Here is a 20,038-nt window from a genome sequence, read left to right as displayed (position 1 = left end):
TGAAGAACGTAAAACGCTTGTATTCATCGAGAAGCATTTGACTGGATGAGCTCTCTACCACCTCTGTAGACCGCATCATATGGAACCACATGATTTACATTAACAAACGCATGGTATTCAGGAGAATGCCACTCCTGTTGCCTTCGCTGGCTTTGTGAGAAGCAATGCGACATATTGAGAAATGTCGTACAAATAATTCAAGCTGTCTTTGTATTTCTCTTTAGATTACCCACACCATTGGCTACGTTTGAGACGTTTGCAACAACTGAACCAAATCCAAGTACGCTTCATCTAGATACACCACAGAATTGTGATTTATTCTGGATTGTGGGAATACTGTGGCATTAACAGGGTTAACTCGTTTCTCACTTTGATAAGGTGAATCATGTATCGGTTGTAGGATGTGTTGAGTGTAGTGCTTGTCACCTGATCACGTGATGGTGCATCCAAGATGACTTCTGCCACCATCCGCTCTACATCCAGCGCGGTGACGGTGACCTAAGCTCCTGTCACAGACTGCGGACCCTGTTGGGTGTGGATAGGGTGTGCCTGCTGACACTGAGCAGGAAAATACCAGGCCAATCCCCTTGCTCCTGGTCTCTGCTGGAGCATTTACTACAGGGGCCAAAGGAGGTGTCCAGGGCATATTAATTGTATTTACTGAGAGTAATACCTGGGTAGTGGGTGTCGGCTGGTTCCCCAATTCCCTCTCTCTCTCTCTCTCTCCCTCCTTTGTCTCTCGGGGGTGTAGCTTCAGGGGGGTGTTCAGGGTCTTACACCCACCTAATAAATCTATTGTCTGGTAAATAGTTGGGTACTGGAGATTTCAGTCGGTTATGCCGAGGTATCTGTCCGATTTCACCAGGAAAATGTGTTTATATATATTCTCTCTCCCTCTCCTTTTCCCTCTCCCTCAAAAGCGTTGGTTGGCGTTTTCCTGCATACCTGTCCTGCTTGTGGAATATTTGAGTGTTTCCACAATGTCACAATACTATAGATTTTTTTTGCATGGCAGGCAGTGCCTCCTGCGAACTAAAGTCTTGCTGAGGAAGCAATCGAAGGGCCTCATTGAAGATTTAGTAGTGACTAAGGGGCACTTTCACGCGATGCAGGACAGCAAGGAAAGTTGTTGTGCTGCATTGCATAAAAGGAAGAGTGCATAAATGCTTCATATTTATGTGCAGCCTAGCGCCAATGCAGGCACCCTTGCACAACAGTGCGGCAAGATTATTTTTGTGCATGAAGGGACTCCTTGCTGCATAAAAAACAATCTTTAGAGGCATTTTCCTCTTTCTTTGATCGCTGCAGAATGCAGCACACGTTGAAAGAGGAAATAACGAGAAGAAAAAGGATATTTCTCCTCGTTATGCCTCACTTGGGGAAGGGTAGCATTTTGATGCAGTCCCAGGTTTACAAGTCATTGTAAATCAGGAAATGTGCCAAAATCCATAGGTGAATGCATGAGAATACCCATGCTCCACCCTTGGAAAGCCTCCTAGGTTGAAATATAACGTAATACATCGCAAGCATAATATGCTACCACACAATCCTATGTTGGAGAACATTTATTTGGTGGAAATACCAAAGTATTAACAGTTATGATCAAATCCCTAGTGTTTAATTGGTACCAACTCTTAAGGGCACAAGTTCTATAGCAAACAGCGGGGGACTAGTTATCATATGCAATGTACAATTACATGGTAGGAAATGAGGTATGAAGAAATTATTTCTTGTCAGTATAATAATCCTCACTTAACGGTCAAGGAATTATTTGACAAAAAAACACATTTACATAATCCTAAAGAATTGTGAAAATACAATTTTCAGGTTTTAGTTTATATAAGTCCAGTGGCGGCTCCTCCTTTGGAACGGAGGAGTGCCACCCCACTTAAAAATCCTACCAAAGTCCCACAGACGAAAAATAAAATGGTAATTAGTTGCCATTTTATTTTTCATCTCCCGTCCTGAGCTGTGCGTCAGGACGTGGGTGGGGCTGGCCTAAATGACAGCAGCAAGGAGGAGAGTGGGCTGGCATTGCAATGTTTAACCCCTTCCATGCTCATGACGAGCTCAGCTCGTCATGAGCCACAGTGGAGCTGTGCTCATGACGAGCTGAGCTCGTCATAACGGCCACAGCCCGCCCACGCGTGGCTAATTCCCCGCCTGTGGGGGAGAATTAATGAGTGGGCGGGTCTGTGACGAGCTCAGCTCGTCATGAGCACAGTTCCACTGTGAGTCATGGCAAGCTGAGCTCGTCATGAGCACAGCTGGGCCACGCCCCCCCCCGCACTGTGGGGGAATTACCCCAGCTGCCAAGGGGTTAAAGTGCAAATGTCTTTTTGGCCAGCCCTCTAGTGACGGCCAGCCACACATGCGCACTTTAAACATCTCTAACCCAGATGTCTTAAGACGGCTGGGTTAGAGCAAGCCAAAGCCTCCAGAGCGCTGTGGAGTGCCTAGTGAGGCCACTCCCACCAGTCTTAGCGCTGCTCTCATGCTGGTGAGAGCAGTGCAAGGATTGGCCAAGGGAATTCCAGCATCTGGTTCCTGTGTTGGTGAAAGATGATGTCTGGAGCAATGACGTTGCAGAGTTTGGTAAATTTTATTTTATTTTTTAATATTATTTGATGCACTCTCCCGATCTCACTCCCCTTAGACGCCACTGTATAAGTCACATATATTTTTCCACACGTTGAAGTAAATAAGCTCGGAAAGTGCTGAAAGAGGCAAGTTCCAAACAGACGTTTGGAACTTGATTATTACATGCTCAAACAGCTTCCGGTGAAAAAAACTAACCCCTAGATTCATCAAAGTCCCGTTTTGCGAGTCAGTAATAGCGATTATTAAGGAATCGCTATTACAGACTCGCAAAACGGGATTCATGTACAAATTGCAATTTTTTTTGCGATTCCTACAGCTTTCTTATTTGCGATTAGCTAATTGCTAATCGCAAATAAGGAATAACTCCCCATTCATTCATATGGGCCTAAAGGCCCATAGGAATGAATGGGAAGACATATCAATGTGCGAATCGCTATTAGCGATTCGCATTTTGAGTTTGCGATTTCAAGGGTGCAGGGGTGTCCAAAGGACACCCTGTTGCACCCCTGAAATGAAATTGGACGCAGGTGTTACGCACACACATGTCCCAAGGACATGTGTGTGTGTGTGTGTAACATAGAACTTAGAAAAATGCACTTAAGTGCATTTTTCCAAGTTTCTGCTATTTACCACGAGGTTTGACTTCGCGGTAAATAGCGGCCCAAAATTGCGAAATCGCAATTTTTAAATGTTTCATGAATTGCATTTAAGGAATCTCGAATAGAGATTCCTTACATGCAATTCCTCTCAAAATTGCGAATTCTATAATAACGATTTTTGCATTTGGGATGATGAATCCCAAATGCAAAAGTTGCGCTCGCAAAGGGCCAGATTCTGAGAATCTAGCCCTTTGCGAGCCGATTTTACGTTGATGAATCTGGCCGTAAATCTGCTCAGTGGGTTTTCTGTAAACATTAAGCTGGCTGTTGGCGCATGCTTGTTTGCCGCTGGGGTGATTCACATTTGCAGTCAGCAATAGAACGGTTACTGGTGTGAGGTTCTTGTTCGGATAGAGATTAAAACATAACCCCCTCGTGGTCCCTTCTTAGAAGGACAATGGATGCTGTCTGGGGGATCGAGGTTTGCAAACATCCAGCGACAGGTGAAACCCATGCAGTGTTTGAAAATACAAGCAGCTGCAGTGCTGAGGGCACAAGGTGACATCTCTCAGCCTTGGGCTCAGGGGAACAGAGTCCTCTTTCTAAAACAGCTGGGGAGACACCCTACACCAGCGTCCAGCCCCGACTTGTGCCATGCAGCTCCTGTTTGATTGGCCTCCATGATGATCCCGCTGTGCTCGCCTGTGAACCACAAAACACACAACATGGCAGGAATACAGAAACAGGAGCACACTCAGGGCAGCTCGCCTGTCTCCAGTTACCTGCTCTCATTGCATGGTGTTGAAAGTTGTAGATTCCAGTTCTTAGCAGGAGTGACCCAGGGTTTGTGTTTCAGGTGACTCCCCTGGAGGGAATAGAGAACAATGTGTATTTATGTTCCCTACGCTGCCTCACCACCGTTTCTCCGACATCCGATAGTCATTTGTAGATGTCTTCCTTTTATGACTCCATCCCAGGGTGGAGGCAGGCTAGAGATAGTGCGTCCTTCAGCCCTGAGGTTCCAGGAGTGCGGATGCCATTCGCCTCTTAGACTCTGCACACTCTAAATATTGCACCTCCTCCCAGTGGCGGCTGGTAACGGAGGGTGGCGTCGGTAGGGGAAGGTGGGGGGTTCGGAAATAAAGAAGAAAGAAAACTTGACTACTGGTCGCTAGCCACCGCCGTTCCTCCGCAGGAACAGGAGGTACCCAGGCTTGCGGATGCCATTCGCCTCTTAGACTCTGCGCACTCTGAATATTGCACCTCCTCCCAGTGGCGGCTGGTAGCGGAGGGTGGCGGTGGTGGGGGACCGTGGGGGGTTCGGAAATAAAGGAGAAAGAAAACTTGACTACTGGTCGCTAGTCACCGCCTCTCCTCCGCAGGAACAGGAGGTACCCAGGCTTCCAGACTGCCCTAGCCAACCACGAAGCTGCTGATAGCATTGTGATTGTTCTGAGCACCGTAGTTTGGCACTCAGAGAAGGAGTGGGGGCCTGGGCGTGTTCTCCACCCAGGCTGTAAGTAGCACAAGCAAAGTGTCATGCACACTTTAGGTGCAGCAGCAGCCACTCCTCCTCCCTTTGTGTCGCGGATGCTCCGCCTCGCCTCACCCTAACCTGACGGCTCCTGTAATTCGAAAAATAAATTTATAACGTTCCGTTATTATCATTTTATTTTTTCCTTTGCTTTTGCCTCCTCCACTCTGGGGTTCCAGGGACGGGGCAGGAGTGCTAATGCTTTCGCCGGAGGCCTTCCTTCAGGGATGGGTGTTCGGGTTGGTACACCCCCCTAATAAATGTATTTTCTGATAAATAGTTCAGAACAAGGGCTTTCAGTCGGGTATGGTGAGGTATCTGTCAGATTTCACCAGGAATTTATACATACACACACACACGCACACACACTCTCTACCTATCTGTTTTTAACGTCCTTACCCCTTCCCTGCGGGGGTAATTCCTAGGCCTGGGCGGTAAATTCCGTTCCGTTCGGGGAATTTGCGGAATTTGGGTAATTTCGCTGTCCGCGTAGAACGCAAAATTGCCCAAAATTCTGCATTCCGCGACTTTGCGAATTTTTTTGCATGTTCGCATTCACAAAATGCGAGTTCGCAAGATATTTCCCCCCGAGCACACAAACAGCGATTGCGAACAGTAAATAAGCTTCGCAAACAAGCAATTACGCGTGTTCGCGGAATTTCTGCGCATTCGCAGAGATTTTTTACTGTTTTGCAGAGATTTGCGTAACGCGAATACGCAACTTCTGCCCACCCCTACTAATTCCCCCACGGTGCGGTGAGGGTGGGGGGGAGCGCGGCGCCGTGGTGCTCCTGACGAGACCAGCTCGTCATGAGTCACGATGGAGCTGTGCTCATGACGAGCTGGTCTCATCACGACCCCGCCCACTGATTAATTTGCCCGCACAGACGGGGAATTAACCACACGTGGGCGGAGCGGCGCCGTTATGACAAGACCAGCTCGTCATGAGCACAGCTCCACCGTGACTCATGACGAGCTGGTCGCGTCACAAGCACCGAAGGGGTTTAAAATGTTGGTCACTTTACAAAATATTGTGCTTTCTTGCGCCTGTTACTCCTTTTAACCTGCATTCTTCTCTCTTTTCCCCGCCCTGCCCCAACAGTCTACTGACCAAGCTATGACCCTGGCCATTGCACACTGAAGACTGTGCCTCCTGGTGGAGAAGTGTGGCTCAATGGTTAGAGGCGGCAGACCCGGAAGCTGAGATCGGCCCGGGACCAGGGTTCGACTTCTAACGCGGCAGGGTCTTGGGTCAAAATGTCAGCGGGCTTGATAATTCTCGCCTCAGCGCCTACTCTAACCTTGGGCTCCACTCTGCAACTCTGGGCAATAGCTTGCTTAATCTTCACAACGGCCCCGTCAACGCCGGGGATGCCTGGTCTCACCTCGGGGGTGCCCAGAATGGACCATCTCACATGGAAAGCCAGGACGGGTTCCCCAGCGGTATACAGCGCCGGGATGCCCGCAGTGTGGGCAGCTGTGCGCTATACAAGTATACCACATTTACATTTTACATTTTTTACTCTGGGATCTAGAGTTGGAGGCAGTGGTGCTGCTGCCAATGAACGCTGAATACTGTACATCCTAGACTCTGGGGTCCCAGAGACAGTGGCAGGGGTGCTGCTGCCATTGCACACTGAATAATGCACACCTGGACTCAGGGATCTAGAGATGAAGGCGTGGGTGCTGCTGACAATGCACCCTGAATACTGCGCCTCCTGGACCCTGGGATCCCAGAGACAGAGGCAGGGGTGCTGATGCCAATGCACACTGAACGCGTCTCTTGGACTCCGGGATCTAGAGATGGAGGAGGGGGTGCTGCTGCCATTGCACACTGAAGACTGTGCCTTCTGGACTCTGAGATTGCAGTGACTGAGGCAGGGGTGCTGATGCCATCACACGTGGATTCTCTCGCATGGCATCCACACTGTGCAGCCATTTCCTGAAGCCTTCGAGCTCTGCAGGTAAATCAAGTGCTGAAGAGGCATTAAAAGATTTTACATGCAGAATTCCTAACCTTTAAAGACATGCCAGGATTTTTTTCATCATGTTGACACTCTCTAAACCTAATGCAGCTTTCCTACAATTAGTAAGAAAGTCACAGTTAGTAATTTTCTTTTGTACTTGAAGGATTTACTCATCATTCAATACTCACCTTTTAAAGTCCATATTTTGTGAATTACGGCTGATGTGTGTGTTTAGACATGTCACATAAGGCATGCATATACTTACTTGAAGACACATTAATCACAGCGATTTCACCTTTCTTAGGAAGTACATAATGTTTCAGTTGATTGGTGGGTATAACCCTGGGATAAACGTTTCCATGTCATTAAGTAGATAAAAAGTTGTGTTTGATGCCTAACAGAAGTTTAAAAGTAAATTACAGGTTGTACTTGGAGCGGGGCAGTCTGCCAGTGCTAGCCTAGAAGTCCATCCCGTGCAGTAACTGTGGTGCGTGCACACAGGAGGGCACATGTTGTGCCCCCCCATGTGTGCGCCCCCATGTGTGCCTCACCATGCAGAGGAGGCAGAGGGACCTGCAGGGCCCCCTTTCCTTCTTCTCCGCCACGGTTCTCATGGTGAAGGAACCCCGGGCGGTTCCCTGGCAGCTGTGGAGGGGCTATGGCGGTCCGACTGCCCTAAACGTAATAGGGCAGTCGGGAGACCGCCTCCGCCGCACCCCCACAACTCTTAATCGGGCCCATAGTGTTTTGCTATTGAGAATTATTTTCTACTGCCCTGTTGTGTTGTAAATTCCTCCTATTTAATGGGCAAGTAGTACTTTTCGCTTACTGTAAACCACAGGCATTCTTTAAGATCTACCCTACAAATGATGTTTCACATTTAATTTTCTGAGGGATATATATATATATATATATATATATTTCCAAGGACGCCGGAGTCCAGGGGCGCTGAGCGCGGCGGTATGCGGCGGGCTTCAGACGCTTCAGAAGTACAATCCTCAAAAGTAAAGGATGTCGCAGACACAACCTGGAATTCCAAATACGTTTTAATCCAAAATAAGTCTTTACCAACCCGTTTCAGCCGGTAAGGGAAGAGGAACTGATACGCCTATTATTGGGAGGGGCAGTTATTTACAACCCCTCTGGTTTCTACCCCGAACTAAGCACTAACTTACGTTCCCAACTCTTCCCTCTCTGCCTAAAACAGAATCAGTTTTTAATAATTGGAGACTTCATTCTTCATTATGAAAATATCTCAAACCCCGGGGTCAAACACCTGGAAGACGATATGGCAATAATGCAACTCACCCAGCTAATCTCTGAACCTACTCATGTAGCCGAACACACCCTGGAACTACTGTTCACTAATATAAAAGACACTAACATTCTTGAGATAAAACCACTGCCCTGGACAGGTCATACATTGATCTCCTTCTTAATCAACCTCTGAACAAGCATCTTCGAATGGAACCAACATATCAGACATGTAAAAGAGCTTGGAATTTAGTCACCCAGCAATCTTTTTCCAACCACTTCACTCACTGTGAACCCTCTACACAGCACTGCACATCTGTTAACACATTGATACTGCACCTACAACAAGAGATAGAAAAATCTATGATTCAATGCGCCCCAAAGCGTTAGTAATATAGTTAACAAACCTCGCTCGGAAAAATGGTACACACCAGAACTAAAGTTAAAGAAAAGGAAATGCAGATCTCTTGAGCATAAATGTAGACTTTATAAAAACAGCGTAGATAGACAAAGTTATCTAGTCGAACTGAAAAACTACCACGCTGCACTAAAAAAGGCAAAAGCAAACTAATACACAATATGAATCGAAGACAATGGCAGTTCCTCTAAAGAACTATACATGGTTGTTCGAGAACTCTGTAATCCCACTAACCTGGCACAAACTATGGAATCCACAATAGAGAACTGTGAATTGATCAATAATTTCTTCTTTGATAAAGTGCCAATAATGTACAAGTCCTTTGACAATGCATCTGAAGATACCGATACTGATTGGGAAAGTCTAGCACCCAACCCCCTGGCCCAAGCCCATCTAGACACTCTGACTCTGTTCACAGAAGAACAGGTAGCCAAAGCAATGTCTGAGGTCAAGGCAGGATCACCACTTGGTCCCTGCCCATATTACATCTTTTCACAACTAGGGTCAGTTCTGTGCCCTGATCTCACCAGAATCTTTAATGGATCCCTAGAATCAGCCTGTGGTCTTCCCATTACTAAAGAAAGCAGGTCTTAAAATTCATGATCCTGCAAACTACTGTCCCATATCCCAGCTACCATACCTTTCCAAGGTCCTGGAGCGTTTAGTGAACAAACAACTGACTACCTTCTTGGAGTCGAACAACTTACTTGACCCATCTCAGATGGGTTTTAGGACTAATAACGGTACTGAAGCCACCCTGTTAGCCATATCAGACAACATCAGACTACTTGTCAATGAGGGAAGAGCCGTAGCATTGATCCTATTAGATCTTAGTGCAGCTTTCGATACTCTCTCCCACACCAATCTATTACAAATTCTGCCCTAAAAGGGATCTGCCATAAAGCCCTAGCATGGCTCACATCATTTTTGAAAGATCGCACACAAACAATTCAAATGGGATCTTGCCTCTAACGCAAAAAGCGTAAAACACAGGGTCCGCCAAGGAGTGACCTTGAGCCCCGCCCTTTTTAATGCATATGTTTAATCTCTGCAGACATCAGCAGGAAATGGGGATTTGAAATCTGCTCATAAGCTGATGATACACAATTGGTGATTCCCCTTACAAATAGGCTGACGAACATTGACACTAAGAATAACCTCAAAAACTGCCTATCGGAACTTGCAGGTTGGATGTTCAAACACGGTTTAAAATTAAACGCTGAAAAGTCGGAGGTCCTACTTTCCGGAGGAGCCCATACAATCTGGGACGACAGCTGGTGGCCCCAGGCCTTGGCCACCACCCCTGTACCTAAGCAGTTTGCAAGCAACCTGGGAATCATCTTCAATGATGCCTTATCTATGCAAAGACAAGTCCACACGTTAACTTCTCAGAAGACTTTTTCCTTGGATTCACCTAAAATGTAGAAAGTTGGTGACTCAAGCTCTATTTCTGAGCAGGATGGACTATGGAAATGTGTGCATTGCCGATTATCTGTTCTCCCGCCTTCAGGTGGTTCAGAATTCTGCAGCCAAGCTAATTTGCAATAAAAAGAAATTCAGCTCGGCTTCCAGCTGCCTAAAAGAGCTTCACCGGCTTCCAGTAAGACAAAGAGCTAGTTTCAAACTCCTGTGTTTTGCACACAAAACACTGCATAAAAAAGGCCCTTACATCCTACGAGATAGGATAGAATTCCATGTTCATTCACGGAACCTAAGATCACGCTATCAGGCCTTAGCCTCAGTCAAACGCACAAATAAGGTCAGAATGGGTGACAGATCTTTCAGCGGTCCTATGGAACAACCTCCCACTTGATCTACTCCTTACGGAAGATTCTGTACTCTTCAGGAAAACATTTTAAACCACTTTCTTTCCTAGATACTGAAACTACCTACAATTTAGACCAAGAGTAATCCATTTAGCATTTGCATTCTTTCCTAGTGCTGTGATGTCCTTTGGAATGATTGATGCACATAAAATACTAATACTGTGTTTCAGTGAAATAAATAACGGGCATGAAAAAAGTGATGAAAGCAATGTCAAAAATAGCAGCCATACTTGCACATTCAGTGTTGAAACATAAATATGCAAATCTGTAATGTTTGTGCTTGCACACACTATAACATGCCCTCTCATCTTATAATAATTTGCATAAGGTGTACATTAGAATGTGTTGAAAGTAAAATTGTATTGATATGTACTTATATCTCGAAACATACACAATCCAGCTTAGTATTTTGAGTGATCTAATGCAACGTGGTTCCGGGTTTTCATGCAAATGTAAAAGGGCCAGTAGTGAGTAACACTGGTGCAGGACTTGATCACACTGATCCCCGCAATGCCTTATGGGATCTTGGGTAACACATTATACATGCAAGAGGGGAGCAAATATGGCGCGTGTGGCTCCTATGCTTTTAATCCGGGCCGGACTGGCCATAGTGGGCACTGGGCATTTCCCAGGTGGGCCGCCAGGGTTGGGGGCCGGTTTTGGGCCCCTGGGGGCCGATTTTGTTATTGGGCCGTTTTTTGCAGCATAGCTGCAATATCGGCCGCTGTAACAAAATCGTCAGAAACCAGCCATGGTAAACAGCTTGGCCGCACCCCCAAACCCCAGGGGGGCTGGCCAAGCACTTTGCCAGGGCCGGTTTTGGGTCCCAGTTCGGCCCTACTTTTAATGTGGGAAACACACAAATAATTCTGTTGATGCTGTTTGGACTGGGTACGGCAAACACCAATTAGGTGAAGTAAGTACTGTCTTAGGTAGTCTGAAGGTATGACAAGTTATCCTCAAAGAAGCTGCCTGGGTAGAATACTGCTGATGTTTAGGTTTAAAGGGATAACATAACCTAAATGTACAGTGCTTACAATAAAAAGAAAGGCATTGCCAGCCGCAGAGGAATAATAATGAAATAATGATGAAAAGAATACTGTGAAAACACAGGGGATTATATTCACCAACTGCCAGATTCATCAAAGACCCGTTTTGCGAGTCTGTAATAGCGATTCATAAGGAATCGCTATTACAGACTCGCAAAACGGGATTCATGTAGGAATCGCTAAATAAATTGCGATTCCTACACATTCCTTATTTGCGATTAGCAAATTGCTAATCGCAAATAAGGAATAACTCCCCATTCAATCCTATGGGCCAAACGGCCCATAGGAATGAATGGGGAGTTATTCCTTATTTGCGATTAGCAATTTGCTAATCGCAAATAAGGATGCAATTTCAAGGGTGCTAGGGGTGTCCAAAGGACACCCTGTAGCACCCCTGAAAGGTAATGTACATTGGTGTTGCGCACACACATGTCCAAAGGACATGTGTGTGTGCAACATGCAACTTAGAAAAATGCTTTTAAAAGCATTTTTCTAAGTTTTCGCTATTTACCACGAGGTTTGACCTCGCGGTAAATAGCGGCCCGAAATTGCAATTTCGCAATTTGTAAATGGATGATGAATTGCATTTAAGGAATCTCAAATCGAGATTCCTTAAATGCAATTCCTCGCAAATTTGCGAATTCGCTAATACCGATTTTTCCATTTGGGATGATGAATCCCAAATGCAAAAATTGCGCTCGCAAAGGGCCAGATTCTGAGAATCTGGCCCTTTGCGAGCGCAATTCACCTTCATGAATCTGGCTGCAAGAACTTCACAATAAATTAATGCTGAAGCTCGACTGTACGAGCAAAGTGAACAAATACAATATAGTGCATGTCGATACCCTATGTGAGACATATTACCCTAATGGGCTGCTGTTTTTCCTGCCGGTGGTGCACCCCTTCTACAAGTCCAGCTTATGTGGGCTTACAGGCTGCAGGTAGTCCCTGCTGAGGTGGTCTAAAAAGAATACATGCAGTGCTCGGCTGGCTTTGGTGCATTAGATGCCGATACCTGTGTGAAATAAAAATCTGTACTTAATATACAAGTAATAAGTTAAAATCAGTCAAAAAACGAAAATTATATATAGGAAAGAGGAGATAATCTTAAATAAATCAGGCAATGAACAACATTATTCTAAGTGAGTAGACAGTTCTTCACTTGAGTGATGTCATTGACCATGTCATGAGTGAAGTAATATGTAAGGTCATAAGCAGTGCCTTGCGGGGGCGCGAGTTATAGTTAGCTCAGCTGACTATAACTGCTGATTTTCTCCTGTTTTGTGCGAGTGAAATATCAGCATAACTATAACGTCATTGTAACCTTTGGTTTTTCAGTGAATTTCGAAGGTTTTTTAAATGTTAATTGTTAACTATAACGTCCCTGTAACCTCTTGTTTTTTCAGTTTCTAAGATTTTTTTAATTCTATTTCTTAATTGTAACGTCCATTTTTTGTAAGTGAACCTCTAAGATTTTTGTACTTTCTTTCTATAAGTGGATATTATTGTGTATTATATTTATGATACACCACTCATTTTTTGGTTTCATATGTGTTGATCAGAAAAGACATTAATAACCGGTTTTACTTTTAATAATTAAGTCGGCACAACATTGTTGCATTTACTGTGGAAATTTTGTCATTTGTAAATGTATTTCACATACTAAAAAACAATTAGACATTTTTTAAATCTCAGAAAATATTGTTTTAACTGTTTTTTCTCTGATCAATTTAGAAGAAAGCCAACTTTACAAAAACAAAATTGTATTTACGACTACCGATGTCATTGCGATGAAGTTGGTAGTTGCGAAGTGTGCATGGTTTATACAAAGTGTAAAACATATATATAGACATATTCTACAGTATATTTAACAGTAGAGCTTTGTTAGTGTACTTTTCAAACTCATATTTTTGTAGTGAATTTACAGAATAATCTCATTCAAAAACTATTTTCTGTGTCCGCAAAGACAGCGGACGTCGCGATGATGTAGATAATCGTGATACCTGCAGACACTTAGAAAAAACATAAAAGAAAAGCAGACATTTAATGGCCACCAACACATCCAACCATAATATGTAAAAAAATCCATTCTGAACATTGCCCTACACATATAACTATATACCAGCTTCTTTCAAAACATGTTTAAACTCATATTTTTGTACTAAGTTTCTTAATACATCATCTTCAAGATATATTTTCCGTTTTCGGGGTTATGCGGGACGTCGCGATGACGTCCTTTACCACAACGATCACACCTTTTACATAAAGTGAAAACACATATATGCCCACATATTGCAGTATTTTACACATTAGGGGTTTATTACTGTACACTTCAAACTCATGTTTTTCTAATGTATTTCTAGAACAATCAATCAATCAATCACATAATTTGTAAAGCGCACTACATACCCGCAAGGGTTTCAAGGCGCTGAAGAGAGGGGAGGAAGGGGGTACTGTTGCTACTCGTCAAACAGCCAGGTCTTGAAGTGTCTCCTGAAGGTTAGAATGTCTTCAGTTTGTTGTAGGATGAGGGGGAGGGTGTTCCAGGTCTTGGCGGCGTGGTGGGAGAAGGATTTGCCTCTGGCTGTGGTTTTACGGATGCGTGGGACGGTAGCCAGAGAGAGATCTGCGGAGCGGAGTTTCCTGTTGGGTACATAGAAGGAGAGTCAGCTGTTGAGATAGGCTGGGCCGGTCTTGTGGAGTGCCTTGTGTGAGTGGATCAGGGGCTTGAAGGAGATTATTTTGTCAACAGGCAGCCAGTGCAGGTTCCTCAGGTCGGGGTGATGTGGCCTCGGCGCAGGACGTCGAGGATCAGGCGTGCAGAGGCATTCTAGATTCTTTGCAGTCTGTTGATTAGCTTGGTCAGAGCTCCGGCGTAGAGGGCGTTTCAGTAGTCGAGTCTGCTGCTGACTAGGGCCTGGGTGACTGTTTTCCTTGTGTCTGTTGGGATCCATCTGTAGATCTTGCGGAGCATACGGAGGGTGTTGAAACAGGTGGAGGAGACAGCATTAACTTGTTTGGTCATGGTGAGTTTCGAGTCGAGGATGACTCCCAGATCTATCTCTAAAACCTATTTTCCGTTTTCACTGTGAGGCGGGAGATCGCAATGAAGTTGTGATCCCTGCGGTTACGTCACGGAAGCAGTAAGCAAAATCAGAAATTCCAAGCTACCACCAGATTAAAATAATTCACTATCTCTATAACAATGCATATTAATGATTCATTGATATAATTTTTTTTTATTTTCACCAATATTCGCGACAACATTGATATTTGCGATGTCCCCGAGATGGTACATGAGGGTCACGCTGGCGGTAGCGCCGTCACCTAGAATATCGCATGTAATTAAAAAAATCTATTTTGGACACATAACTTGTTACACTAACACCCCCATTTCTCAACCAAGGGTCAGAGTATCTTAACCCTGCCCCTAATGAGGGCTATCACACAGATTTTCAGCCCCGGGACCCATTACCGATAGATAAAATGGCGGCAGCAACTTTCTGTTCAGGTTGTATGCAGCCAATCAGAGTATTCCTGTTGGCACGTGCATTCACGATTCATCACAAAACCACTGAGAAATATCCGCGGCCAGAGATATCACTTTAATTTTAAAGTTATATTTCTCAACAACTACTGAATGGATTTACACCAAATAAACAAAAATCACTTCTTTAAACCAACCTCTACCTCCCTGCCAAATTTTTTGTAAGTCCATTAAGCGGTTTGGACTTTAGGTGTGGCTAAAGGTTCCTATAGGAATTAACGTTACAAATGTAACCCCAAATTCTCGGTCTCCATTGCATGGATCACCCCCAAACTTTCCATAGCAATAGTACCAACTGTGACACTTTTTGGGGAACATTTCATGCAGATTGGTCAAACGACACCAAAGTTATAGCCAAGTCAAAAAATGCTTTCGTATGGAAAGTAGGTCCTAACTGTAACTGCCTACTGGCAATATATATATATATCAGACAATTTTTAAAATCAGACAATTTTAAAAAGCGGACTGCCTGAACCTTTACTTAATATTTGCTAATATCAAAGCGTTGCGGATTAAGGGACAATAAAACAGGACAAAGTAGTGTACTGCAGTCTGGCTTAGACAGAAAGAGCAGGCTAGAAAGCTAGAGAGGGAATATGGCATGGAGGAAATAAAAATGGAAGCTTGCTTGTGGAGAGTAAAACTGCCTAGAGGCACAGGGGAAGACAAGGAGGTTTTTCTAAAGAGGTTGAAAGACAAGGATATAACGGAGACAGAGGTTGGAGGTGTTCGACCTGCCTAGAAGGCTACTTCATGTGGTCGGCTAGGGGTGTTAGAAAGAAGAGGTGGGGGGTCGCCCTCTAGAAAGTACTCATGACAAAGAAGTGCCAACAGGTGATGCATTCGATAGAAGTGGTCCAATTAACCCAACAATGTAACGGAAAACTTTAATTAAGTGAATTATTAAGATCTGAGACATCAGCAAGACCTTCACCAGGCTGATGTCCAACTGTTTAACATAGACCCACATTTATAATCCTTATATTTTTGTGGCAAAATGAAGATATCATTATTCTATAATATTAAATGCTGATTTATTGCAGAGCGCGTTGTTTTTCATTTTAGCATAGCAGTATTAAGGTCCTGGAAACTCCAGCAAGGGCCCCGTGGTGTCTTGCGCTGTGTTTTGAAACCTCTAATGTCATCTTTGCCCCATGTTTGTCTGAATAACTAATGAAAAGCATGGATTAACATCTTCCTAGCCCACTCACAGCGCCAGGTGAGAATGGTACACCTGCATGTTATTGAAATACATCCCAGGATTGGCGAAGGACAAATGTGCAGGCAGGTGAAGCATACTTTTTAGATTGAATGATTACTTTGAATTCCAGTAGTGACATGCCTGTGCAAGGAGGTCCCACACCCTGAGAAATATATGAAGAGTATACGCAAATATTCCGGTTAACCCTCAGCGGTTTTCCTACTCTTTAATTCTGCACGAGTTGTACCCTGTTAGTGTCTGAAAACTAACCAAAAACTGAAATCCACCATGGAATGCCAGGTGTGGCTTTCATTCGGCGCCCTTCAAGTGAGATCTGAAGTGGGACTGACAGTGTGTGTAACACTACTTATGTGGCCCAGGCGTGGATATTGTGTGCATCAACTGAGATCTTATGGAATATTTACGACCAGCGAGTGTAAATGATTTACCCACATTCACCGTACAGTAGTCACGGTTAGAGTTTGGGAGCTCAGGTTTCAAGGTGAACGGCGCTGCTCCAGGTCAATCCGACCATTGTATTCAGCCTTCATGGGCAGGCAGAGTTACCAAGAACCAAGCCAGGCAGCTGCGCATCCCCTTCCACTGACCATGTGTGCGTCTGTGTGTAGAGGCTGCTGTGACTTTACATTGGACTTTCCATTCCAGGATGGTTGTCCTTTCTGCCTGCTCGCCTTTGTGATCAGCTGGAGGATAAGCATAAAAGGCCCTCAGAATGGGCGGCTTCTCGCAAAGACTGGATGACTTGGCGTAGGTGAGTCCACTGGAGGTGCAGCCTTTGCTACCGAATGGTCCGCTTCAGCCAAGGCCCCTTGGCAGGAATTGAAAGCCATGTTATGCTGGGTAATGCAGGAGGCTTCTCATCATGCCTCTGTTGGACGTCCATGAAGACCTTGAGGATGTGTGTAGTGATAGGGAGGCATGAGTACTGTAGGCTATAGGAGACCCCGGAAGGGACTGTGCCTCGGGGATCACTAGCCATGCAGCTTTACAGTACTCAACACTCCTAGAGCAGATTCAAAGGCTTGAATAGCTAGAGACAGTGGGGCGGTGAGACGGGCGCCGATCTCAGACGCTGGATGGCTCAAGGTGCGCAAGCACACAAAGATGGAACCATGAAACAATAGCTATAGGCTCATTGGTTGGAGGCGTTCTATCAGTGCCAGCATTACTCCCAAAGAAATTCTCTCGTTGCTACAACCTCCCCCAGATGTGGCATAGCTGACACATTTCTGGCATACGTGGTATGATTTATGGAATACATTGTAAAGAATTGTGTACCAATTGAGCCAGGTTTCTGGACTGGAGACTGGCAAGGCAGGCAGAATATGTTTATTAGATTAGAAAGCTTATCAAAAATGTAAATCACTTTCACTGGCACTCATATTATGCAATCATTGTATAGTTAAGACGTAAGCGATGCCCCACTGAAAAGGCAGATATACATAGACGGGTTGTGATTGAAAGGCTGGCCACTGTGGGGAGAGACCAGTGTGGTCCTTTGACACAAGGCCACCATGCTCTAGATCCGTTTTACTCATAGTACACCCCGCGGGCCGCCCGCCGCCCTACAGGCCTTCATTGGCGGCCAACAGACCTTGTCTTGCCGTGTCCACGTTTCTAGTGAGGCCAGCAGTAAGCACCGAAGATGACCGCACAAGCATACGTAGTGATTACGTATTAAATAGGTATTCACTACGTATGCTCCTGCAGCCTTCTTCTGTGTTTACTGCCGGCCTCTGTGACCTCTTGGCACCATCGGAAAGCTTCCCAAAAGGCCCTTTAAAAATCAGCTGGAAGCACTTTCACAGCTGACTTTTAAAGGGCTTTTGGGAAGCTTCCTGATTGGACAGAGACAAATAGAGGCAGGGACAGATAGAGGCAGGGACAGATAGCGGCAGGGACAGATAGAGCCAGAGACAGTCAGAGACAGTCAGAGACAGATAGACACAGTCAGAGACAGATATGGACAGATAGAGATAGATAGAGGCAGCTAGAGATAGATAGAGACAGCTAGAGACAGATAGAGATAGAGACAGATAGAGTTAGAGACAAATACAGATAGGGACAGAGACGGATAAAGATGGATAGAGATGGATAGAGACAGACAGAGACAGAGAGAGACAGAGAGAGATAGACACAGACAGATAGAGACAGAGCTAGAGATATATAAAGACAGAGATAGAAACAGAGATAAAGATAGATAGAGACAGAAAGAGACATAGATAGAGACAGAGACGGATAGAGACGGATAGAGACAGACAGAGACACACAGATGGAGACAAAGCCAGATGGAGACAGAGACAGACAGATAGAGGCAGAGCCAGATGGAGACAGAGACAGACAGAGAGAGAGAGAGAGAGAGAGAGAGATAGATAGATAGATAGATAGATAGATAGATAGATAGATAGATAGATAGCAACCGCGGTCGGTAGTAGGAGTTTCTGCAGGGCGGTGACGTGGGGAGGGTTGAGGGCGGGGGGTAGTAATGTATGGACTAAGGAGTTTAACAGGTAAGTAAACATATAAATAAATAAAACGAATTTCGTTGCGCGCACTGCATCACCAAATGCGATGCAGTGCACGCAACGAAATAAGTTTTATTTATTTATATGTTTACTTACCTGTTAAACGCCAAAATCCATACATTACAACTCCCCACTCTGCCCCTCCCACTCCCCGCGTCACCGCCCTGCAGAAACTCCTACTACCGACCGCGGCTGATAGATAGATAGATATAGATAGAGATAGAGACCAAGAGAGAGAGAGATAAATACCAAGAGATAGAGAGAGTTAGATAGAGAGAGAGAGATAGAGAGAGATAGATAGATGTATGTATGCCGGGTCTAGTGGCTCAGTGAACGAATGCATCCGCTGCCGGGGCCTGTGTTCAACCTCATGGTCACAGTTTTTTTATTTTTGCTCTAGCCCCTCCACCACGACCCCCCACTTACCCCGCCCCCACCAGTGCGGCCCTCGGCCACAAACCACACTGTAAATTTGGCCCCCAAGAGAATGTTCGTGAGTACCCATGCAGTCTAGATTAATCCTTGGGGTATGGAGGAGGCCGCCCTGGTCATGGGTGAGCTATTATGTTAAGTTTTGTTGATCACGGTCCGTGTTGAGTAATTATTTCTCTTTCATGCTGCTTTAGGTGAGGGTACCTATAGTACTGGCACTTGTTTATGAACTTGTTTTGTCTTTCTCTGTGGTTAGGGACATTGGATGTATGAGATTTTACATCCACAGCATTTTACGCATAATTATGATTTGCCACATAATCCATCACCTACTGCATAATGTTTAGAATTTAACAAAAAACGATTTTATTTCTAGCTCCGGCAGATCAAATGGTACTAAAAATGCAGTGACCCATGTTGCCATGCAGTAGAAGGGCCTTTGCAAAGGATGACTGGTCGTTCTGTTGCTTATTGCTGTATTTGAGTGTGAAACTGTTACTATTGAGGGGAAGCCTTTGCCCAGATGGTATTAACACGTTGAAAATGAAAAGAAATAGATAATACTATCACACAATGGGATGCATTATGCCACATAATTTGGCCCTTCTTGCTGTATAATTTAGTCAATCCTGTTGCACAATTTGGTCCTCCAATGCCCTTTAATTGCATTGGCCTTGTCTATAGTATGCCATGTGTCTGGGTGGAGAGTCGCGCCAGTCTCCCCTTTACATTTCTTGACCTAGCTCTTGAATTCGCCACCACGGCATGTTTAGCCCTGGTTTTCCGCTTGAAGCAGGTGACATCGCTGGGTGGAATATCTCTGAGCACCGGTGCTCCCGCTGTACTCTTAATTGTGACAGGCCAAGTAACTGTCAGTATTTGTAAGTAGAGAAATAGGATGATTTTTTAAATTGGCTTCAGTAATTGTAAATTGTAAATGCATTTATATAGCGCTTACGACCCATGACGAGGCATTGAAGCGCAATTTGCAGCGAGTAGCAACCCAAGATTAGCAATTAGCAATTGGAGTTGTCTATGTTCACACATAGACAACGTTGTAAAAA

General features: G+C 44.9%; 1 protein-coding gene across 4 annotated transcripts in view; it reads left to right on the top strand.

Annotated features, from left to right (window-relative positions):
• The window catches only part of EPB41L4A (erythrocyte membrane protein band 4.1 like 4A), an 864,386-nt gene that overhangs the window by 238,032 nt on the left and 606,316 nt on the right, over positions 1-20,038 (top strand). The window lies entirely within an intron of this gene.

The sequence above is a fragment of the Lissotriton vulgaris genome, chromosome 3_1 (genome assembly GCF_964263255.1).
Source record: "Lissotriton vulgaris chromosome 3_1, aLisVul1.2, whole genome shotgun sequence".
Lineage (NCBI taxonomy): Eukaryota > Metazoa > Chordata > Amphibia > Caudata > Salamandridae > Lissotriton > Lissotriton vulgaris.
The sequence above is the reverse complement of the archived record's forward strand: the minus strand, read 5'-3'. Positions and strand labels throughout refer to the sequence as shown.